Source organism: Ambystoma mexicanum, chromosome 8 (genome assembly GCF_040938575.1).
Source record: "Ambystoma mexicanum isolate Mex_15411 chromosome 8, UKY_AmexF1_1, whole genome shotgun sequence".
Lineage (NCBI taxonomy): Eukaryota > Metazoa > Chordata > Amphibia > Caudata > Ambystomatidae > Ambystoma > Ambystoma mexicanum.
Genome location: NC_090929.1, coordinates 38,912,900 through 38,937,925, shown reverse-complemented (window position 1 = coordinate 38,937,925; position 25,026 = coordinate 38,912,900). Strand labels below are relative to the sequence as shown.

The 25,026-nt window shown below is 48.2% G+C and overlaps 2 long non-coding RNA genes across 3 annotated transcripts in view; both read right to left on the bottom strand.

Annotated features, from left to right (window-relative positions):
* Nucleotides 1–19,525, bottom strand: part of LOC138471559 (uncharacterized) — a 111,832-nt gene extending 92,307 nt beyond the window's left edge. For both annotated transcript variants that reach the window (XR_011268462.1, XR_011268463.1), the window contains exon 1: nucleotides 19,404–19,525. This is a non-coding gene — a long non-coding RNA (uncharacterized lncRNA). The remainder of the gene's footprint in view (nucleotides 1–19,403) is intronic.
* Nucleotides 11,251–16,492, bottom strand: LOC138471558 (uncharacterized). The gene is made up of 3 exons (XR_011268461.1): nucleotides 16,342–16,492; nucleotides 12,582–12,732; nucleotides 11,251–11,739 (listed from the first exon to the last, which is right to left on the bottom strand). It is a non-coding gene; the product is annotated as an uncharacterized lncRNA (long non-coding RNA).
* Nucleotides 19,526–25,026: the final 5,501 nt, after the last annotated feature.

Below are 25,026 nucleotides of genomic sequence, written 5' to 3'. Positions count from 1 at the left end.
CACAGGGTCCCTAGTGCTAGAGACGGCCTGCCCGAGGAAATAAGACCAGGTGTGTACACAGTGGCTGCAGTCCTGGAGAAGGCCTGCCTGAGGTAATAAGACCAAGTGTGTACACAGTGGCCCCAGTCCTGGAGAAGGCCTGCTTGAGGTAATAAGACCAGGTGTGTACACAGGGGACCCAGTGCTACAGAAGGCCTGCCCGAGGTAAAAGACCAGGTGTGTACACAGGGGCACCAGTGCTAGAGAAGGCCTGCTGAGGTCATAAGACCAGGTGTGTACACAGGGGCCCCCGTGCTACAGAAGGCCTGCCCGAGGTAATAAGACCAGGTGTGTACACAGGGGACCCAATGCTAGAGAAGGCCTGCCGAGGTAATAAGACCAGGTGTGTACACAGGGGCCCCCGTGCTAGAGTAGGCCTGACCGAGGAAATAAGACCAGTTGTGTACACAGGGGCCTCAGTGTTAGAAAGGTTCTGCCACACACATTCAGACACATTTATAAACAGGGGCCCCAATGCTAGCCAGGGTCAGTGGCAGACAGATGCTGTCCGAGGAAAGAAGACCAGGTGTGTACACAGGGGCCCCAGCGCTAGAGAGGGCCTGCCTGAGGTAAAAGATCAGGTGTGTACACAGGGGCCCCAGTGCTAGAGAGAGCCTGCCCGAGGTAGTAATACCAGGTGTGTACACATGGGCCCCAGTGCTAGAGAAGGCCTGCCCAAGGTAATAAAACCAGGTGTGTACACAGGGGCCCCAGTGCTAGAGAAGGCCTGCCCGAGGAAATAAGACCAGGTGTGTACACAGGGGCCCCAGTGCTAGAGAAGTCCTGCCCGAGGTAATAAGACCAGGTGTGTACACAGGGGCCCTAGTGCTAGAGACGGCCTGTCCGAGGTAATAAGACCAGGTGTGTACACAGTGGCCTCAGTCCTGGAGAAGGCCTGCCTGAGGTAATAAGACCAGGTGTGTACACAGGGGCCCCAGTGCTAGAGAAGTCCTGCCCGAGGTAAGAGACCAGGTGTGTACACAGGGGCACCAGTGCTAGAGAAGGCCTGCCCGAGGTAATAAGACTAGGTGTGTACACAGAAGCCCCCGTGCTGCAGAAGGCCTGCCCGAGGTAATCAGACCAGGTGTGTACACAGGGGGCCCCCGTGCTAGAGAAGGCCTGCCCGAAGTAATAAGACCAGGTGTGTACACAAGGGACCCAGTGCTAGAGAAGGCCTGACCGAGGAAATAAGACCAGGTGTTTACGCAGGGGCCTCAGTGTTAGAAAGGTTCTGCCACACACATTCAGACACATTTGTGAACAGGGGCCCCAATGCTAGCCAGGGTCAGTGGCAGACAGATGCTGTCCGAGGAAAGAAGACCAGGTGTGTACACAGGGGCCCCAGTGCTAGAGAAGGCCTGCCCGAGGTAAAAGACCAGGTGTGTACACAGGGGCCCCAGTGCTAGAGAGGGCCTGCCTGAGGTAATAAGACCAGGTGTGTACACTTGGGCCCCAGTGCTAGAGAAGGCCTGCCTGAGGTAATAAAACCAGGTGTGTACACAGGGTCCCCAGTGCTGGAGAAGGCCTGCCAGAGGTAATAAGACCAGGTGTGTACATAGGGGCCCCCGTGCTAGAGAAGGCCTGACCGAGGAAATAAGACCAGGTGTGTACACGGGTGCCTCAGTGTTAGAAAGTTTCTGCTGCACACATTCAGATACATTTGTGAATAGGGGCCCCAATGCTAGCCAGGGCCAGTGGCAGACAGATGTGGCCTAGGAAAGAAGACCAGGTGTTTACAGGGGGGGCATTGCTAGAGAAGGCCTGTCTGAGGTAAAAGACAAAGTGTGTACACATGGGCCCCAGTGCTAGAGAGGGCCTGCCCGAGGTAATAAGACCAGGTGTGTACACCTGGGACCCAGTGCTAGAGAAGGCCTGCCCGAGGTAATAAGTCCAGGTGTGTAGACAGGGGCCCCAGTGCTAGAGAAGGCCTGCCGAGGTAATAAGACCAGGTGTGTACACAGTGGCCCTAGTGCTGGAGTAGACCTGCCCGAGGTACTAAGACCAGGTGTGTACACAGGGGCCCCAGTGCTAGAGAACGCCTGCCCAAGGTCATAAGACCAGGTGTGTACACAGGAGCCCCCGTGCTAGAGAAGGCCTGCCCGAGGTTATAAGACCAGGTGTGTACACAGGGGCCCCAGTGCTAGAGAAGGCCTGCCTGAGATAATAAGACCAGGTGTGTACACAGGGGCCCCCTTGCTAGAGAAGACCTGACCGAGGAAATAAGACCAGGTGTGTACACAGGGGCCTCAGTGTTAGAAAGGTTCTGCCGCACACATTCAGACACATTTGTGAACAGGGGCCCCAATGCTAGCCAGGGCCAGTGGCAGACAGATGCTGTCTGAGGAAAGAAGACCAGGTGTGTACACAGGGCCCCCAGTGCTAGAGAAGGTCTGCCCGAGGTAAAAGACCACGTGTGTACACAGGGCGCCCAGTGCTAGAGAGGGCCTGTCTGAGGTAATAAGACCAGGTGTGTACACATGGGCCCCAGTGCTGAGAAGGTGAGCCTGAGGTAATAAGACCAGATGTGTACACAGGGGCCCCAGTGCTAGAGAAGGCCTGCTTGAGGAAATAAGACCAGGTGTGTACACAGGGCCCCAGTGCTAGAGACAGCCTGCCCAAGGTAATAAGACCAGGTCTGTACACAGGGGCCCCAGTGCTAGAGAAGGCCTGCCCGAGGTAATAAGACCAGGTGTGTACACAGGGGCCCCAGTGCGAGAGAAGGCCTGCTCGAGGTAAAAGACCAGGTGTGTACACAGGGGACCCAGTGCTAGAGAAGGCCTGCCTAAGCTAATAGGACCAGGTGTGTGCACAGGGGACCCAGTGTTAGAAAGGTTCTGCCGCACACATTCAGACACATTTGTGAACAGGGGCCCCAATGCTAGCCAGGCCCAGTGACAGACAGATGCTGTCCGAGGAAGTAAGACCAGGTGTGTACACAGGGACCCCAGTGTTATATACGCTAGGAGTCTACCTCAACTCCACCTTATCTCTAAAGAAACAAGTGAGTGCCATCACCTCATCAACAGCTTACACAAACAAGCTAATCAATGCCTGTAAGTCCTACCTACCCCACATCAGCTGCTTCACACTAGCCAGAGCCCTAGCTCTATCCAAAATAGATTACTGCAACAAACTCTTCTCAGGCACCTCTGAAATGAATCTCAATAGACTCCAGGTATTACAAAATAATTCCTTAAGATCCGCACTAAACATCCCAAGGTCCAACCACATCTCCAGCCACAGTCAAAATTCTAACTGGCTCCCAGTGTGTGACAGAATCTCACTCCACACCTTGGCAATCACCTACAAATGTATCTCACACAGTGCACCTAAATACCTCTCGGACAAGTTCTCCCTACACCATGCCACCCGTACCACAAGATCATCCCATACTCACTGCCTCATAGTCCCAAAAGTCAACCTCAAAACTTCAGGCGGTGCCAGCTTCCCTGTTCAAGCTGCCAACCTCTGGAAGTCACTACCCACTTCCATCAGACTAGAACCATCCTTCAATGCCTTCAAAACCAGCGTCAAACTCTGGCTTACTGATAAGCCCACCAATTACTGAGCCCAAATAATCCTGCATCTCAGTGATCATATGTTTCAGTGATCCTGCATTTCAGTGATCTTGCATCACAGTGATCCTGCATCTCAGCGATCCTGCATCTCAGCGATCCTGCATCTCAGTGTTCCTGCATCTCAGTGATCCTGTATCAGTGATCCTTCATGTCACTGATCCTGTATCAGTGAGCCTGCATCTCAGTGATCCTACATCTCAGTGATCCTGCATCTCAGTGATCCTGCATCTCAGTGATCCTGCGTCACAGTGATACTGCTTCTCAGTGATCCTGCATCACAGTGATCCTGCATCTCAGTAATCCTGCATCTCAGCGATCCTGCATCTCAGTGATCCTGCGTCACAGTGAACCTGCATCTCAGTGATCCTGCATCTCAGTGATCCTGCCTGCATCTCAGTGATCCTGTATCACAGTGATCCTGTGTCTCTGTGATCTTGCATCACAGTGATCCCGCATCTCAGTGATCCTGTGTCTCAGTGATCCTGCGTCTCAGTGATCCTGCATCAGTGATCCTGCATCTCAGTGATCCTGCATGTTAGTGATCCTGCATGTTAGTGATCCTGCATCTCAGTCATCCTGCGTCACAGTGATCCTGCGTCTCAGTGATCCTGCATCTCAGTGATCCTGCATCTTAGCAATCCTGCATCTCAGTGATCCTGTGTCACAGTGAACCTGCATCTCGGTGATCCTGCATCTCAGTGATCCTGCATCACAGTGATCCTGCGTCACAGTGATGCTGCGTCACAGTGATCCTGCATCTGTGATCCTGCATCTCAGCGATCCTGTGTCACAGTGAACCTGCATCTCGGTGATCCTGCATCTCAGTGATCCTGCATCACAGTGATCCTGCGTCACAGTGATGCTGCATCACAGTGATCCTGCATCTGTGATCCTGCATCTCAGCGATCCTGCATCTCAGTGATCCTGCCTGCATCTCAATGATCATGCATCTCAGTGATCCCGCATCACAGTGATCCTGCATCTCAGTGATCCTGCATCACAGTGATCCTGCATCTCAGTGATCCTGCATCACAGTGATCCTGCATCTTAGTGATCCTGCGTCTCAGTGATCCTGCATCTCAGTGATCCTGCATCAATGATCCTGCATCTCAGTGATCCTGCATGTTAGTGATCCTGCATCTCAGTGATCCTGCATCAGTGATCCTGCATCTGAGTGATCCTGCATCTGAGTGATCCTGCATCTCAGTGATCCTACCTCTCAGTGATCCTGCATCTCAGTGATCCTGTGTCTCAGTGATCCTGCATCAGTGATCCTGCATCTCAGTGATCCTGCATCTCAGTGATCCTGCCTCTCAGTGATCCTGTGTCTCAGTGATCCTGCATCACAGTGATCCTGCGTCTCAGTGATCCTGCATCAAAGTGATAATGCATCACAGTGATCCTGCATCTCAGTGATCCTGCATCTCAGTGATCCTGCGTCTCAGTGATCCTGCATCTCATTGATCCTGCATCACAGTGATCCTGCATCTCAGTGATCCTGCATCACAGTGATCCTGTATCTCAGTGATCCTGCATCTCAGTGATCCTGTATCAGTGATCCTGCATCTCAGTGATCCTACATCTCAGTGATCCTGTATCAGTGATCCTGCATCTCAGTGATCCTGCATCTCAGTGATCCTGCGTCACAGTGATACTGCTTCTCAGTGATCCTGCATCACAGTGATCCTGCATCTCAGTAATCCTGCATCTCAGCGATCCTGCATCTCAGTGATCCTGCGTCACAGTGAACCTGCATCTCAGTGATCCTGCATCTCAGTGATCCTGCCTGAATCTCAGTGATCCTGCATCACAGTGATCCTGTGTCTCCATGATCTTGCATCACAGTGATCCTGCATCTCAGTGATCCTGTGTCTCAGTGATCCTGCATCTCAGTGATCCTGCATCAGTGATCCTGCATCTCAGTGATCCTGCATGTTAGTGATCCTGCATCTCAGTGATCCTGTATCAGTGATCCTGCATCTCAGTGATCCTGTGTCACAGTGATCCTGCGTCTCAGTGATCCTGCATCTCAGTGATCCTGCATCTCAGCGATCCTGCATCTCAGTGGTCCTGCGTCACAGTGAACCTGCATCTCGGTGATCCTGCATCTCGGTGATCCTGCAACACAGTGATCCTGCGGCACAGTGATCCTGCATCTCAGCGATACTACATCTCAGCGATCCTGCATCTCAGTGATCCTGCCTGCATCCTGCATCTCAGTGATCCTGCATGTTAGTGATCCTGCATCTCAGTGATCCTGTATCAGTGATCCTGCATCTCAGTGATCATGCGTCACAGTGATCCTGCGTCTCAGTGATCCTGCATCTCAGTGATCCTGCATCTCAGCGATCCTGCATCTCAGTGGTCCTGCGTCACAGTGAACCCGCATCTCGGTGATCCTGCATCTCGGTGATCCTGCAACACAGTGATTCCTGCGGCACAGTGATCCTGCATCTCAGCGATCCTGCATCTCAGTGATCCTGCCTGCATCTCAGTGATCCTGCCTGCATCTCAGTGATCCTGCATCTCAGTGATCCTGCATCACAGTGATCTTGCATCTCAGTGATCCTGCATCACAGTGATCCTGCATCTCAGTGATCCCGCGTCTCAGTGATCCTGCATCTCAGTGATCCTGCATCAATGATCCTGCATCTCAGTGATCCTGCATGTTAGTGATCCTGCATGTTAGTGATCCTGCATCTCAGTGATCCTGCATCAGTGATCCTGCATCTCAGTGATCCTGCATCTGAGTGATCCTGCATCTCAGTGATCCTGCCTCTCAGTGATCCTGCGTCTCAGTGATCCTGTGTCTCAGTGATCCTGCATCTCAGTGATCCTGCGTCTCAGTGATGCTGCATCAATGATCCTGCATCTCTGTGATCCTGCGTCTCAGTGATCCTGCGTCACAGTGATCCTTCATCTCAGTGAGCCTGCGTCACAGTGATCCTGCATCTCAGTGATCCTGCGTCTCAGTGAGCCTGCATCACAGTGATCCTGCGTCTCAGTGATCCTGTGTCACAGTGATCCTGCGTCTCAGTGATCCCGCGTCTCAGTGATCCTGCATCTCAGTGATCCCGCGTCTCAGTGATCCTGCGTCTCAGTGATCCTGCATCAATGATCCTGCATCTCAGTGATCCTGCATGTTAGTGATCCTGCATGTTAGTGATCCTGCATCTCAGTGATCCTGCCTCAGTGATCCTGCGTCTCTGTGATCCTGCATCTCAGTGATCCTGCATCTCAGTGATCCTTCATCTCAGTGATCCTGCATCTCAGTGATCCTGCATCTCAGTGATGCTGCATCAATGATCCTGCATCTCTGTGATCCTGCGTCTCAGTGATCCTGCGTCTCAGTGATCCTGCGTCACAGTGATCCTTCATCTCAGTGAGCCTGCATCACAGTGATCCTGCATCTCAGTGATCCTGCGTCTCAGTGATCCTGCATCACAGTGATCCTGCGTCTCAGTGAGCCTGCATCACAGTGATCCTGCGTCTCAGTGATCCTGCGTCTCAGTGATCCTGCGTCTCAGCCCTTTGCTTGTATCCCGCCTCATCTCACCAGTACCTATCTTACTGGTCAGACCAATATGTAACAAATCGACCTGCTCACCATTATTGTGTAAATGTGTACTTACCATGAAGGTCCGAGCAAGATGTACCCTGTAACCTAGGTCGCCCCTTCCGCCCCTACTAGGCTCTTTCCTTTATGTAAATATGTTTGTACCTATGCTTCCTGTCTGTAACATGCGATCCTGCATCTCAGTGATCCTGTGTCTCAGTGATCCTGCATCACAGTGATCCTGCATCTCAGTGATCCCGCGTCTCAGTGATCCTGCATCTCAGTGATCCTGCATCTCAGTGATCCTGCATGTTAGTGATCCTGCATGTTAGTGATCCTGCATCTCAGTGATCCTGCATCAGTGATCCTGCATCTCAGTGATCCTGCATCTCAGTGATCCTGAATCACAGTGATCCTGCATCTCAGTGATCCTGCATCACAGTGATCCTGCGTCACAGTGATCCTGCGTCTCAGTGATCCTGCGTCACAGTGATCCTGCGTGTCAGTGATCCTGCGTCTCAGTGATCCTGCATCAATGATCCTGCATCTCTGTGATCCTGCATCTCAGTGATCCTGCATCTCAGTGATCCTGCATCTCAGTGATCCCGAATCACAGTGATCCTGCATCTCAGTGATCCTGCATCACAGTGATCCTGCGTCACAGTGATCCCGTGTCTCAGTGATCCTGCATCTCAGTGATCCCGCGTGTCAGTGATCCTGCATCTCAGTGATCCTGCATCAATGATCCTGCATCTCAGTGATCCTGCATGTTAGTGATCCTGCATGTTAGTGATCCTGCATCTCAGTGATCCTGCATCAGTGATCCTGCATCTCTGTGATCCTGCGTCTCTGTGATCCTGCATCTCAGTGATCCTGCATCTCAGTGATCCTTCATCTCAGTGATCCTGCATCTCAGTGATGCTGCATCAATGATCCTGCATCTCTGTGATCCTGCGTCTCAGTGATCCTGCGTCACAGTGATCCTTCATCTCAGTGAGCCTGCATCACAGTGATCCTGCGTCTCAGTGATCCTGCGTCTCAGTGATCCTGCGTCTCAGCCCTTTGCTTGTATCCCGCCTCATCTCACCAGTACCTATCTTACTGGTCAGACCAATATGTAACAAATCGACCTGCTCACCATTATTGTGTAAATTTGTACTTACCATGAAGGTCCGAGCAAGATGTACCCTGTAACCTAGGTCGCCCCTTCCGCCCCTACTAGGCTCTTTCCTCTATGTAAATATGTTTGTACCTATGCTTCCTGTCTGTAACATGGGAAGTTTTCCAGCGCCCTGTCACCTCAGGGTTAGGTGTACGATACAAATAATAAACAAATACAAATATACAGCCTACCCTAGACACATATACAGCGCCGCCCCCCCACCTCTCCTTCCCTTGAAGTCAGGCCCTGTCCTCAGCACGCAGGGTCTGTACACAGGGGGCGTGTAGTTAGACTGTCTTGGTACTCGGAGACCCCGGCGCTGGAAACCCTAGACCCACACAGGGGGTTAGATGCTGCCAGCCCCAGGAGGGTAGTTTGGGTGGGCTGGCTGGCACAAGGCCCGGTCTTGGAAGGGGTAGACTTCCTTCCCCCCGCCCTCGTGGCCCTCCTGCGCACACGCCGCCCGTCGCCCCTGAAGGCCTGGCTGCACCCCGCTGCCCCGAGGCACCGGCACTTTGTCTCGTGCCCCCTGCACCTTCTGGGGGGGGGGGCAGATAATGAAGTTTCGGCGATCCATCCAGCCCTCCCCCACAGCCTGCCTCTCCCCCTCCGGGCCCATGAGAATAGCTCTCCCCCCTCCCTGCTCCCCCCGCGCTTTCCTCGCGCTCCGTTTGCCAGCTCAGCTGCAGAGGAATTTAACCCTTTGCGGTGCAGGCGCCGAGCCTTGCAGAGGGAGGTGGGAAAGGGGGGAAACGCGATACAGGAGAATAATGCTTTATTGGCATCAAGAAAACAACAAACAAGCATTGCCAAAGCCGGCCAGAATCAGTTCTGTCAGAACTGTGCTGCTGATTATTGTGTATAGGGGGGGGGGGGGCGGCTGGGGCTGCCTTGTATGTTGTCCATATATAAAGGCTGGCCGTCCGTTCGCTCTCAGGTCTCCTTGGTGGTGGGTGGGGGGGCTTGGCCTGGGTGTCTTTTGTTATGCCATGGGCATGCACCCTCTGCCCCCTCTCTACCCTCTCACCCTTTTCACCCAAGAGAATTGACATTTGTGCTGCCTCTGGTTTGGGGGAAATGCGTAACCCTCTTTTGCAGAACCCCAAAGGAGCACCGTATTCCCAGTGCCGCAGAGGAGAAGAAAGTGGGGTTCGCCTTTAATAAGTCCTCTCATGTCGTGGCTACAGCTCCTGCGCTCCCCAGATTTTTCGGGGTCGGTGCCTGGTGTCTGTGGCCTCCCCCTGTATCTGGTCCTTATTGATTTGTATTTGATGCTTTGAAGTGTGAGTTTTCTGCGCGCAGGAAACCCCTCTTCCTTGGTCTGTAACACTTCCTGATTCTGTGCCCCCAACTTGCCTGTAGGATCCCGGGGCTGGCGCCAGAGACCGGTCACATTTACACGTTGGTGTGGACCGGACCCCGCAGTGTAAATGCCCTTCCTTCGATTGCAAAAGGAGAGTGTAAAAAGGCAGTGCACACGCGTGCACGCCGTGCAAATGAAATGAACAGCGCCTAGCAGGCGGCACTCGCAATGGAATCCTACAGAGTTTGTCAGCTCTGGGGCAAATTCCTTCAGAATCCCCAGCATTTGCCCCAGCATGAAAATCCACGCCCACACGAGTGCTGTAAAAGAAGGCAGCGCGGAAATGCAAGTTACGACCCGTCCCTCGTCTCCGCCATACAAATGAATGAAAATGGGATGGGGCGTGAATGGCAGGCTCTTACTCTGTTCATGCATACAGTGCTGGTTGCACTCTGCTTTTAGGGGTTCAGTCCCTGTGTTTCTGCCCCGTCTCTGTTGTCCGGCTTTCGTCTCGTTATTTGCTTGCACATTATAGAGGCTAACTTTGCCCTCCCCTACCAAAAAAATCTGGATTGAAAGTGGATTGCTACTGGATTTTCCCAAACATTTAAATCCTCTTTAAATCCTATTTAACTCCAGAAACTCCCATTGTACTGAGAGGATTGCTTTTGGCTTCTTTTTGGCTTCATGCACCCTGAAATATGTTAATTAGCAATCCTCAGTGGAATGCAATCCCAAAACAATCCAAGCAATCCAATCCACTAAAAATCCAAAAACAATCCAATCCCCAAACAATCCACTAAAAATCCAAAAACAATCCAATCCCCAAACAATCCACTAAAAATCCAAAAACAATCCAATCCCCAAACAATCCACTAAAAATCCAAAAACAATCCAATCCCCAAACAATCCACTAAAAATCCAAAAACAATCCAATCCCCAAACAATCCACTAAAAATCCAAAAACAATCCAATCCCCAAACAATCCACTAAAAATCCAAAAACAATCCAATCCCCAAACAATCCACTAAAAATCCAAAAAGAATCCAATCCCCAAACAATCCAGCAAAAATCCCAAAACAATGCAATCCCCAAACAATCCTATAAAAATCCTAAAGCAGTGCCATCCCTAAATAAATACAAAAGCAACGGATTACATCTGGCTTCCTTTTGGCTAAATGTACCCTCGTAGAGATCCAAAAGCAATGCAATGCAATCCCCAAATAAACCTTTTGAAATCCAAAAGCAATTAATGTAGTCACCAAATAATACTTTACAAATCAAAACAACAAAGCAATCCCAAAAATATTCTTTAACAATATAGGCATTGTTTCGGTTTATGAGCTGGAAATAAATTTAGGAGTTTTAACAAAAATAATGTTTACTATAATCCTGAAAAGAAATGCTTAAAAACACATTTGGTGCACCTTGTTGAATTGGGCTTTAAAAGCGTCACTGTGGCTTAATTGCTGCCCATTTCAGAGAGTTGCATTTTGAATTGCCTTTAGAACAATAGTGATGACTAATTAGGTCACAGTCATTTAGGTAAAATGGCCATGAAAGTCAAGACCATGTAATGGCATATAAACTATATTTAAAAAGAAGCGACACGTTTTTTTTTCCCCGACTATATTTATTAAAAAGAGGCAGAGGTTCAATCGGACACTGTGTACATAGCACAAAAACACAACTGTAGCAATCCCAAACACGGGTGCTTCACAATTTAAAAATAAAGGGTGAGAGGGGACCCAGAACCAGTCAGGTTCGGTCCAGCCCAGGGAGCAAGGGTGATAGGGGACACGGAACCAGTCCAGGGGTGTCACACGAGTATACAGGCCCAGCCTAGGGAGCAAGCGAGTCCGGTGGGGACCAGCCCAGGGAGCAAGGTTGAGAGGGGAAAGAGAACCAGTCCAGGGAGTCACACTAGTATCCAGGACGAGGCAAAAGAGCAAGGGAATGTGGAACTACACTTGTGTAGAAAAGACGAGGTTTGGCTCCTTCTTCATCCGGTAGTTCCCAATTTTGTGTTGGAGGGCTTTTCTGCACTCGGATGCAGAGAGTACTGGAAAGCCCATTTCCCTGGCTTTAACATGGATACATTCTGAAACGCAAAAAAGATTCGTGTAAAAAGTTTGAAAAGAGCAAGCAAAGTACTTTTTGGTTGACACATGGCTGTGAGAAATAAAGCATAGGCAATTTTCACTGTACACCCTCTAATGTGCTTTCGTAATTCGAATTACTACATTTCTCAAAGCTGTAAATCTGGTTGAAACCATGGCAATTCCTTAGAATTTAATATAGATTAGTGTCACTTCCCCAGGAAGTGGCTCTCCGTTTATCTTCTTTCCATAATTGGTATATTGTGAAGAAATTACCAATCTCGTGTTTCCCCCATGGACAGTGCATTGGTAAAGGAGCCATACAAGCAAAACAAATACACAGGGTTTGAAATTGAGCGGAGCTGGGGGCTATTTAGCCCTGTTTGTAGCCTTGAAGAGCCTGGTTAGCTTTACACCATGCTTACCAGGAGCTAAATTTGGCTCCCGGGCCAACTGATGCCGATATTATATACCTATGGGAATTTAACTATGTGCGTGCTTGCTTTTGTAACAATCTAAAAAAATAACATAGGACACCACTATGACATTTGAAGCTTAACGGGTCATAAGTAATGGACAAAGCAATATGTTTGCATGTGGGCATATAATGAGTGATGGACAATAACCGGTTAATACATGAGCCACAGTATTTGAGCTACCTTTTCCCACCCTCTGACACAGTCGTCTAGAAGCCCTATGGCTTCATAGGAATGTTGGGGAGGAGGGTTTGAGATTGGGGTGGAGACACAGAAGCCTACAACCGATAGTATTTGGATAGAGAAAAAGCATTTATTTATTTCATAAGGGCACAAACCAACTTTTGGTTAACTCCAATGGCACTTACCTCTGATGCAGTTGATGGACCAGGGTTGGGATTTGTATCGGGAAAACTTTTTCTGTGGCTCCTGTCCGCCTCCTCTATATCCACTGAACGGCCAGTTCCAAGCAGTGCTCAACTGCTACCTGCTGACAGGAATCCACTGTGTCCCAGTATGCTGAAATAATAGCACAAATATTAATATTACACATTTTAATACAGTACGCATTCTAATGACAATTACCAAGACCCGGAACCAGCGCAGGGAGCCAGATGGGTACCCAGACACAGCCCAGCAAGTAAGGAAGTTTGTTAGGAACCCACCCATGGAAGTGTCTCGGGCAGGTGCCAGTCTTACCTGAACTTCTGAAATGGTGAACACCTAGGCACACAAAGCCAGTAGGCGTTTGGTTATTTGCCGAAATATTGACTGCCCATGGTCATTTTAATCCCTATGGCCATTTACACCCAGATCCTGCCCCTCCCAAAATACCTCCTTATGGGAACTTTGAGCTCACTTTAATCAAGCCTTATCAGACTTTGCGCTTAAAGTGCCTGCGCTTAAAGTGCCTGCCTGTGATTTTCAAAGCAGTATTCTAAGAGTTAATTACTTAATTGGAGTTGTAAACCCACTACTGCTGTGATAAAAAAAATGTCTTAACCAGGTCTGCCTTCAGCCACAAAGCAGTTCAACGAAGCAACTGAACAAGTCTGGAAGTGTTAAGATGAAAAAAGTAGGATATACCCTAAAGTATGGGTGCATAACATAAGGCCCGCGGGCCAGTTGCGGCCAGCCATGCCGTTTTGTCCGGCCCGCCAGCAACAAAGACTTTCCTAATGGAGGGCGGCCGGCAAGCAGCATCGGCCCCCTCCATTAGGAAAGTCTTTGTTGTCTTCCGAGCGTGTGTGTTTGTTGGATCTTTGTGCTGCTTGTATGTTGAGATCCGGGGGTGGGGTGTGTGTCGGGTCTGCCTGAATGTTTGTTTTTGTGTGCAAGTCCAGTGTATGTTGAGATGCGGGGTTGGGGTGTGTGTCGGGTCTGACTGAATGCGTTTGTGTGCAAGTGCAGTGTGTGTCGAGATGCGGAGGGGGTGTGTGTGTCGGGTCTGACTGAATGTGTTTGTGTGCAAGTTCAGTGTATGTTGAGATGCAGCGGTGGGGTGTGTGTCGGGTCTGCCTGAATGTGTTTGTGTGCAAGTGCAGTGTGTGTTGAGATGCGGAGGGGGAGTGTGTGTCGCGACTGCCTGAATGTGCTTGCGAGTTTGTATGGTGAGTTGGGGGTCTGTATGCTTGTGAGTTTGTGTGCTGAGTTGGGGTGGGAGTTCGGGTCTGTATGGGTGCATAGTGTATTGGTGTATGCTTGTGGGTTTGTGTGCTGAGTTGGGGGGTGGGGGGGTTCGAGTCTGTATGGGTGCATAGTGTATTGGTGTATGCTTGTGAGTTTGTGTGCCGAGTTGGGGGGTGGGGAGTTCGGGTCTGTATGGGTGCATAGTGTATTGGTGTATGCTTGTGAGTTTGTGTGCCGAGTTGGGTGTGGGGGGGTTTGGGTCTGTATGAGTATGTATGCATGGTGCATGCTTGGTGGCATGGGGCATAGTGTTTGGTTGAGGGGTGGGTGTCATGCGGCATAGTGTTTGGTTGGGGGTGGGGGGGCCATGGGGCATAGTGTTTGGTTGAGGGGTGGGGGAGCCATGGGGCATAGTGTTTGGTTGAGCGCCATGGGGCATAGTGTTTGGTTGAGGGGTGGGGCCAAGCCTCCCGCCACGCCTGCTGCGCCTACCGCCCCGCCCACATTTACTTTTCAGCCCACTATAGCCATCATGTAAGGTACTTTTGGCCAACTGTCAAAATCAGTTGTGCACCCCTGCCCTAAAGAATAACCATTTTACTCAAATGTATGTTGCTTTATAACTACTTCTGCTGTTCAAATACAACATTGTGCTTTTGTCAGGCTGATCCAACAAACTGAGCCAGGATAATAATAATAATAATTTAGCATTTATATAGTGCTACGAACCCTCAGGTATCCGAGTGCTGCTTATTATTACCCACGGTGTGTGGTGCTCATTTATCGACCTCGGAAGGATAAAAGGCTGAGTTTGGGGCTGCCGGGATTCGAACCTGCGTCAGCAGGCTCTGCACAGATGTCAAAGCGACTGCGGTTTGATCAATCATCTCCACCAGCTTTTCAGAGGTGCTGGGCATTCAGTGGAATGGACCTGGTCGTGAAATGGCACCATCAATGTGCAACCGCATTCATGTGCCATCGTTCAGGCCATTTGCCAAAAAAAATTGCAAAGACGAAAGCAAACCAGCCATTGCTAAGTGCTGAAGACAGACATGTTTACATTCCAGTGGTTGCGAATGTGCATGTTCCATGCCACAGGGGGGGGTCTTGCAACAGCCGATTAAGGAAAGCAGAAGGCAATATTTCTAAGGCATCTGGCAAGGGAGAGGCAGCCATGAATGTAGAGCATCAACAGGGAAGGGAAAGATGATTCAAGGGGAGATGGACCACCACGGCGCCTGCCCATTTTGCCCCATTTATCTATGGGGGCGCACTCCCAACACCCACAATTACTTAATTTTCCCCTACCCCAAACCCCATAACAAAAATGCAGCAAAAAAACCTGGCAAAACGGCCTTTCACCAAATGCAGTGAAACAGCTGTGACCAACTACACCCAGATGATGGCACACGATGTAGAGCTAATGTGTACTGTGTGAAACGCCTCAGGTTATCCTTGTGGCTATCTTTCCAAACCACCCCCCCCCCCCAACTTATTGTCCCATTCAAGTGCAGGCTCCCAAGTTAGACCTGGGGAAAAAGGGGCTACATATGCACGAACTTTCTTAATCTGTATGAATTTCTTAGAGGACAGCCAAATGCGGGTAAATTGAAAGGGATGTGGTCGTTTTGAATACAGTCGTGGCCTCAGTGAGCTTTCAAAATGCACAGTTGGGTCAACATATTCATTAAATTAGCCCCCCCCCCCCCCCCATCGAACCCCACAGATGCTGCTCTAACTGCACAGCTTCCAAAGTAGGATTTACGACTGTAGGCTCCTTTTCTTTGAGGTGCCACCCATGCGTCATGTCCTATACATTGGCCCCTCCCGAAAACTCAGCTGGTTTTGTGATAAAGTGCAGTTGTGCCAGTAAATCAATTGCAGTAGGTCTAGGCGCGCCCACTGCACCCCTTCCCTCCCACACTGCCTATGATACACATACACCCAATCCCAGCTCCGAGTACAATTGCAGCTGCATGGTACGTTGATGTGTTTTGGACTGAAACTCCCAAAAGCCATAGCTGGCATATATGACGCTGGATCATTGAAGTCGTATGAAAACAATGGAGCACAATGTTGCAGACACGTGTGTATATTATATGTTCTCCTGTAAAGCTCTAGCCTGCTTGAATATCACTTGTAAAGCAGGTTAGAGCTGCGCCGTGTGAAAGTAATGAAATGTGCCAGCAGCCTGTTATCCAGGGAAGGAAAACATCCCGGTGTCCTGCAGATAAACGCACTGTGCCGGCCTTTAGCAGGAGAACATATGATATACACCAAGGGTCTGCAACAGTGCTCCCTGCTTGGAGGCTCACGGAGAAATGGCGTCGCTGGTCCAAGGAGGCGGATGGGGGCGCTGGACGTGGGGAGCGCGCACTACAAAGGCAGAGTCTGCCTCATAAATCAACACAACCTGTGTGGCTCCCGAGAGACACACTCCTCACTATGCAAAAGGCTCACTCTGAAATAAAGCCTAAAACGTGTACATCAGCTCCTTACCCAATGATTCTGGCTTTGTTTATCGATCCCAGCAGCATGATCCACGCTCGAATCTCGTCCGCCATTGCTCAGCTGGTGTCCAGTGTTCCCAGGTGGAAGGAAAAAACGCGCTGCATCGCCGTACGAAAAAAGCCCAAAACAAGCTGACCCACCCAAATTAACCGAAAAAAGCAAGCGCACATGTAAACGCCATGAGTGGGTTTCAAAAGTAAGAAACAGCACAATTCAGAAACATAGAGAAAACACACATATACTAAGTTAAAATAAAAAGTAGTGTTAGTGGCTTGTTTTTACTGAGAAAGAAGTCAGTAAAAAAATCCCCAAAACTCCTGCAGCCCAAGACAAACAAATCGTTGCTTGGAAAAAATCCCCCAAATCCAAAATAAATGGAAAAAAAATCTGAAGCTTGAAAACTTTTAAATAAAGACACAATTCTCTCAGGTGTCACTTTGAACATTTCTCAAAACTGCCATTTTCTAATTTCTGAGCATTTCTCAAAACTCTGCCATTTCTGACTTACAAAAGTGTCTTTATGCTTTCAGTAAATCAGAAAAGTGGTACAGCCATCTGGGAAATGTGCAGCTTACATAGGAAAGACTTGCACAATAGATGTTAACGATACCTCACAGGCACCGTATTTTAACTCCTTTTCGCGCTCTGCAAGGAGAATCCCCAGGCAGTGCCTGTCCTGCACTCCTCAGAGGCACTATGGCCATTGTCAGGCCATATTAGGGACACTGGAAGCTTTGATGTCTGTACCCCCACATTCTTAATGTCACAGAATACGGTGCTTTTAGGAAAAGTGTTGTTCCACCAAGGAACAATACTTTTCCAATTTTACATGGACTTCAGAATTGGGCCCATGTTTCGGTAAAGTGAAAAGCAGTTTACATTTTAAAAATGGAGCACCTGCAGCCCAGCAGGTCTGCCAAGGCAACCTGACCCGAGATGAAAGCTACATGGAGACAGCCCAGTGAGGGAACTGCAAAGCCCTCCACCAATGGTCCCATGCCCTGACCTGCACGATTTCATATGAAGAGAGCCATGTCTACATTGCCAGGATGCTGCCAGGCCTGGACTGGCCTACAGGGCAATGCCTATATATTTTTTTATTTGTATTCCGGGATTTGTAGCGCCATTACAACGGCAAGACTACAAGTCCCAGAATGCAAACATAAAATTAGGACAGTTACACGTTTTCAACGATCTGTGTGTCCCGGATACGCATTTTTATTACACAGTGCTGTGTGTGTGTGTGTGTGTGTGTATATATATATATATATATATATATATATATTCATTCAATAAAAAACATTGTTAAGGGTACGTTATGGTTAATTTCCTATGGGTTTAGCAACTTAACCATAACTACATGGCCGCTACAGCAGGCCATGATATATATATATATATATATATATATATATATATATATATATATATATATATTGTGGTCGTACGCCATTTCAGGAAATCAGCCCATCAAACAACAGCAAGTTCGTTCACTTATCCAGTATATATATAATTTGATGTACAGGGTACAAATGGGGACAATGGTTATATGTTGCACAAGCGAAAACAGTAAGACTGGCTGTGTATGCATTTCAAATAGTGTTTTAATAGTCATAGTGCTGAACGTATTTAGAAGCTGCCATTTGCTGGACACATGAGTATGGTGTGCACGAACTGAAATAGTAACAAGTATTATTTTTTTTACAATTGTGTTCCTTTCGTATGCAGGCTATATTGAATCTGAACAAATATCAGGAAATATTTTACTTCATGAAACGTTTTGTTTTACATGTTCAATACATCTTGGATGTTTCCCGGTGCAGCACCCAGTACCAGGGGCGCCAACTTGTGGTTATCCCGGGGACAGCCGGCAGCGAAAAAAGCCCAATTTTAAGAATAGTTTGCGATACATAAACATGTTTCATGGTGATGCTCTTGTAGTAATCGGCAAGTCATCCCAGAATTATCCCCAAATCATCAGGGCTTAACATGCTCTTCAAGTAATCAGCAGGTCATCCCAGAATCATCTGGGGCAAACCTGTTGATGCTCTTGACGTAATCGGCAAGTCATCCTAAAATCATCAGGAACAAAGAGTTTTCTAAAATAGGGATGATGTTGGCATCATCAGCAAGTCATCCTAAACCCATCCCCAATTCATCACCCACCATTCTGAGACATTTGCTGATGACTTTAACAGCGTGATGACTTCTGATGATGTGGGAATGACTTCTAATGTAGTTTGATGATCATCGGATGACTCCAGGATGGTCTCTTAAGTCATCCTTTTAGACCTGGGTTTCTCGACCATGCACGTGCTGCCTGCCTGCTCTGAGCCACTGTCCTTTGATCCAACAGGCAGTGACACCCAGTACCCCATCTGACCCTTCTACAGGGTCATTGATTCTGGCAATTTCAGTACTGTGGTCAATGGCCGCAACATTTTGCAATGTGTTTTTACAATACATGCACGGTTTCTTCAAAGATCCAGCTCCGGTCACTGTGGTACCAAACTGTTTAGTGTTCAACCCTCAGGCGCAGCGTTTAGATGGTTTTAATGGCGCGCTGAACAGTTTGAAGTGAATAAGTAACGCATGACACAGGATAAGCTTCGCGTTCAAAGACAGCAGTGAGATTGAACTGCCATTCTCTTTTGCCCAGTAGACAGATGTTTACAGTTGTGCCCTGCCCTGGAAATGGGAGAAGGAGACATACGGGGAACCGGCTGTGCCATAAATCCCCAGTTCATAGTTGTGCTGGGCTAGATGGCGAGTGCGCCTGCTTGTGTTGACGGGTGAACTTTGTTTCTCGATCAGCACACTGCTCCGGGGCTCACCTCCTGAATTCCTCTCTAACCCTCCCTCAGCAGTCCCTCGGGCCACAGAATAAGTCCGTCAGAGCCTCCTTCCTTTCCAGCATGACTTTGAAATAAGATTATTTTTTTCCCGCATCTCCCCTCCATGCCCCTCGATATTCGTGGAGTGCGCAGTGCTCCAGATTGTGTCCAGATACACATCCACATAAATAAAGGTGCCCTAAACGTGTGCACACTTACCTCTGGTATGGTATTTATCTCGTTTTTCGTGCCCACAAGGAGCACGGCCACCATCGTATCTTCTTCTTCCGCCGCCATTGCTGCCCACGCTGCCAGGCCCGAGAAAAAAAAGCCAAATGACCCTGCAAAAGAAGCCCAAAACAAGCCGACTCCCAACTAAATAAGCAGGAAAGAGCACTCATTTAAAACGCTGTGGTAAGGTGTCAAAATTAAGACATTTAACAGAATACCATAACTATACATAGAACAGAGTGTATACCCAGCAAATTTAACCCCACTCTCCTCAGAAACTCTTTTTTAAAACACATTTTGTTATGAACAGCACAGTTAAATTGCATTCTCTTTATTAGTCAAACAATGACTAAATGTAGGTGACCATATTATTACCACAAAATACATTTTGTTGTGTGTCTAATCACATTTGCAAACCCCATGGAGCTTAAATACAAAAGAGGTAGCAGGCACACCTCTCTAGAATAAACATGGCATAATAACCTGTTCAATGGTTTTTACCCACTTGAGAGTCCGCAGCCATCACTTTTTGCTCACTGTACTTTTCACAAAGGAGGAATAACCATTTGCATATCAGTCTTTGTCCCGCCCACAAGGACACTACAGCACCAAAATGCCAGGCAAACCTCCTTTGAACAAGAGTACCAACAGCAACCCCATACACGTGTTTCAGCCTTGTTGGGTCCCATCAGTGAGGTGGAGCTGTGCCTCTCTGAGCACAGTGAGCAAGGGGTCCACGTCTGTGTTCTCCCAGGTAATGGAGGATGACCAACCCCAAGTTCCTTGAAAAAATACAAAAAAGGTAGCAGGCACTCCTCTCTAGAATGAACATGGCATGATAACCTGTTCAGTGGTTTTTACTTGGAGATTGGGCTTATATTACTTCTGGTACTTGTAGCTTTCCAGTGAAAATGGGGAGGAGGATGGGTTGGGGCAACAAAAATTGTGTTTTTTTTCTTTTTCGTGTTACACATATTTCTATAAGAAAATGTTTGTCAGCGTGGTTTATCATGTGATTTGCATACTTTTTAAGCCATCTCCATCAAAACCCAGACATGTCCACAAGCTGTAGCTGGGAAGATATGTGGTTAAGTACTTTAATTGCAAGACTGGACTCCAATCCTGATTTCACCACTTCCCTAAAGTGTCTTATCATGGGAAAATCATTTTGATCTTGCTGCCCCCAGTCTAGTATACCTTGAAATTCTGAGACGATAATAGTCTCCAGAGGCACAGTAAGTGTGTAATATACATTTAACAGTTGAGACACTGCAAATAGGCCCGTCAGCGATTTTGCAGTTTTACCAGTGCAATTTAGGGGAGAAGACAAGGGAGAACAGACAGAGGATCTTCAGGCACATTGCATTTGCATCGTGCAAGTGCAATGGGAAAATCGGCAGCTATTAACCCATGGCTGTATTTCTTCCTCTCCATTATGATGTATGCACCCCACAGGTGCCTCAGACTGTTTTGCATTGTAAGCAAAGGGTCCCCCAACCATCATGTTGAATTAGGCCCCCATACCTCTTCGGCCAGGCCTGACTATAAGACTGGCCTACATTGTACATCCAGTTTGGACATGTTTTCTCACTGTGATATGGCATTTTTAAAGCTAAACCCAAAAGGAGTGTTTTCTTAGGTGGGGAGACTAGAGCTAGGAGATCCCAGCGGAGCTCGGGCCAGCACAAGCCTCACCTAGGACTCTGGCCTAACCCCCCATCGTGGCCCAGTGCCTGCCAGAAGCAAGTGCCGGCCACTAGCCCCACCTGGTAATCATATTATTTCTTTTCTGCTTCTTTTCTGCTTGGTTTACTTACATCTGCATAAGAAATGTAAATTATTTAAGAGTACCATACATAGTATTTATTGTTTGGGGTAGAGACAGTAGGCTATTCAGGCATGGTTTGCTGCCAATGATCCAAATGTCACAAGGCATAGCCGGAATGTTGTTATCTTTCTCCCTTGTTCTCTCCTGCCCCCTTTATTTTGTCTTGAGGTGCCTTGAAACACCATTTTATGTGTAGGGGACTTACAAAGTATCCAATAAATAAAAGAAACAAATAAAATAGTAATTGCGGGTGCATTCTTTTTTTTCAAACGTAACAGAACAGATATACAGCCAGGGGTGGTAAACAGAGGAGCACAGAGGAGGGGTACAGCTGTACCGGGTGGCAGGCAGGAGACAGTCAGCCACCATCCAGCGAGTCAGGTGGCGCGATGGGAGATGGGATGGCCGAGGTGTTAGCATTCCTTCTACCCATTGCTGCAAATTGATACACCCTGAATGATAGCGACTGGGCATTATTTACTGGAGAAATTAGTTAAGTGCAGTTTGACATTATTTTTCCAACATTTAAATGAAGTAAAAATGTGTGCCTATGTTACTGGATTGTTTTTACAGAGATACAAGTTGGAAAAAATCAAAAATAAATCTTCCAATGTAGCCTTGCTTGCAAAAGAATCCAAAATAAATGCAGTAAAAATGTGTAGTGTTGCTGGATTGGTTCTATTGAGAAACAAGATGAAAAAAATACAAAATAAATCCTGTAGAAATGCCTGCCTGCCAATTAGTGTTAGTGGATTGTTTTTACTGAGAAACAAGTCAGTAAAACTCCAAAATAAATCCTTTAGAAATGCCTGCCTGCCAATTAGTGTTAGTGGATTGTTTTTACTGAGAAACAAGTCAGTAAAACTCCAAAATAAATCCTTTAGAAATGCCTGCCTGCCAATTAGTGTTAGTGGATTATTTTTACTGAGAAACAAGTCAGTAAAACTCCAAAATAAATCCTTTAGAAATGCCTGCCTGCCAATTAGTGTTAGTGGATTGTTCTTACTGAGAAACAAGTCAGTAAAACTCCAAAATAAATCCTTTAGAAATGCTTGCCTGCCAATTAGTGTTAGTGGATTGTTTTTACTGAGAAACAAGTCAGTAAAACTCCAAAATAAATCCTCCTACCCAAGGCAAATAAATCCTTGCTTGAAAAAATCCCCAAAAAATCCAAAATAAATCCAAAAAAAATCTGCAGCTTGAAAACAAGCCAGAAGCAATCCCAAAACAATCCAAAAAGTGGATTTCTTTTTTACTAGGGTCTCTGTGATGTCTCCAGATGTCCATGCATTGATGTTCGTGTCTGACCCCCGATTCTGCTCCTCGTGCTCTTGTCTCACTTCTGCTCTGCATGTGTTGATTTGGGTGCATGTCTGGGGGTCTTCAGGATCTGCAGAAAAGCAGGAGTATGTTCATGTTAGGGTCGTGTCCCACTTAACAGGATCTTAGTTGAGTGTTGCCCCCCGACCCCCAGACCGTTCATCCATACAGGAGAATTGGCTTAGTGATGGACTCGCACAGAAGGGGAATGAGGAAAGACACGGTCCATGTGCAGAGAAAAAGGCGGGGAGGAAGGAAAAAGGAGAGGAACAGCGGGCAGTAGAGAAAAGGGGTCATAGCACAAGGAGCGAGAGAGGAATACAGAACAGAGAGGTACAGAAGAAGGAACAGAGGAAAGAGAAGCGGAGAAGGAGAGAGTCCAAGGGAGAGAGAGAGCAGAGGAAAGAGAGGTACAGAAAAAGGAACAGAGGAAAAAGAGACACAGAAGAAGGAACAGAGTTGCATAAAAATAGGAACAGAGGAAAGAGGGGCCTAAAAGAAGAAACAGAGGAAAGCGAGGTAGAGAATGCGAGAATCAGAGAGAAAAAGCACAGAGGAAAGAGGGGCAGAGAAGGAGAGAGTCCAAGCGAGAGAGAGAAAGAGAAGAGGAAAGAGAGGCCTAGAAGAAGGAACAGAGGAAAGAAAGACATGGAAGAAGGAACAGAGGAAAGAGAGGTACAGAAGAAGGAACAGAGGAAAGAGAAGCGGAGAAGGAGAGAGTCCAAGAGAGAGAGAGTGGAGGAAAGAGAGGTAGAAAAGAAGGAACAGAGGAAAAAGAGACATAGAAGAAGGAACAGAGGAAAGAGAGGCACAGAACAAGGAACAGAAGAAAAAGTTGCATACAAATAGGAACAGAGGAAAGAGGGGCATAGAAGAAGGAACAGAGGAAAGCGAGGCAGAGAATGCGAGAATCAGAGAGAAACAGCACAGAGGAAAGAGGGCAGAGAAGGAGAGAGTCCTAGCGAGAGAGCTCTCAGAGGAAAGAGAGACATAGAAGTAGGAACAGAGGAAAGAGAGGAAGAGAATGAGAGAGTCCGAGAGAGAGAGAGAGCACAGAAGAAAGAGAGGCACAGAAGAAGGAACAGAGAAGGAGAGAGTCCAAGAGAGAGAGAGGGAGAGAGCAGAGGAAAGAGAAGCCTAGAAGAAGGAACAGAGGAAAGAAAGACATGGAAGAAGGAACAGTGGAAATAGAGGCAGAGAAGGAGAGAGTCCCAGAGGGAGAGCACAGAAGAAAGAGAGGCACAGAAGAAGGAACAGAGGAAAGAGGGGCAGAGAAGGAGAGAGTCCAAGAGAGAGAGAGGGAGAGAGAGAGCAGAGGAAAGAGAGGCCCAGAAGAAGGAACAGAGGAAAGAAAGACATGGAAGAAGGAACAGAGGAAAGAGAGGCACAGAAGAAGGAACAGAGGAAATAGAGGCAGAGAAGGAGAGAGTCCAAGAGAGAGAGCGCAGAGGAAAGAGAGGTACAGAAGAAGGAACAGAGGTAAGAGATGCAGAGAATGTGGGCGTCCAAGAGAGAGAGAGTGCAGAGAAAAGAGAGGCCCAGAAGAAGGAACAGAGGAAAGAAAGACATGGAAGAAGGAACAGAGGAAAGAGGGACACAGACGAAGGGACAGTGGAATGCTAGAAGCAGAGAATGAGAGTCAGAGATAGAGAGTGCAGAGAATGAGAGAACGTTAGGCAGAACCACAGAGGAAAGAAGCACAGAAGAAAGAACAGAGGAACCAGAGGCAGAGAATGAGAGAGTCGCAGCGAGAGAGAGAGAAATAAATACAAAGAAGCGACCAAGAAGGAGAGAGAGAAATACAAAGGAAAAGAGAAAGAGGGAGAGGAAGAGAGAGAGAGAGAGGGAGAGAGAGAGAGAGAATGGAGCATGAGCGAGAGTCCGGGAGAACGGCATAAATCAATTTAAAAGATAAGAGGCAGAGAATGAGAGGGGGAGAGAGAGAGGGAGAGAGAGAGAGTGAATACATAGAAGAGACAGAGAACAAGGGAGAGACAGCGAGTGAGAGAGAAATACAAAGGAGACAAGACCGAGATTTGGGGTCCGAGAGGGAGTAGGGGGAAATGTAAAGGGTTAGGACAGATAATGAGAGACTCAAAGAGGGAGAGACGAACAGAACGGAGAAGAGACAGAGGATGCGAGAGAGAAAGAGAGAGAGAGCGAAATGCAAAGGAGAAGAGACAGAGAATGAGAGAGAGAAACCAGAGAGCGGGTGCACGCGTCCGCGGGAGCCGGGGCGCGCCCATCGCAAGGGCACAGAAAGTCCCGGGCGGGGGCTGCAGCACATCTGGAAACCCCCGGCCTCGGGGCCAAGGAACCGAAAGCATAGAATGCATCCTGGAGCCAAGCAGGCCTCGGGGGCCCCACCGCTCCCCGACTGTAGGCCCCCAGAGGCAGTGCCCGGGGAGCCAGGGGCCCATTCCAGAGCCAGTCCCCGCCCGCACAGGCGGCGCCCTGGCCTGG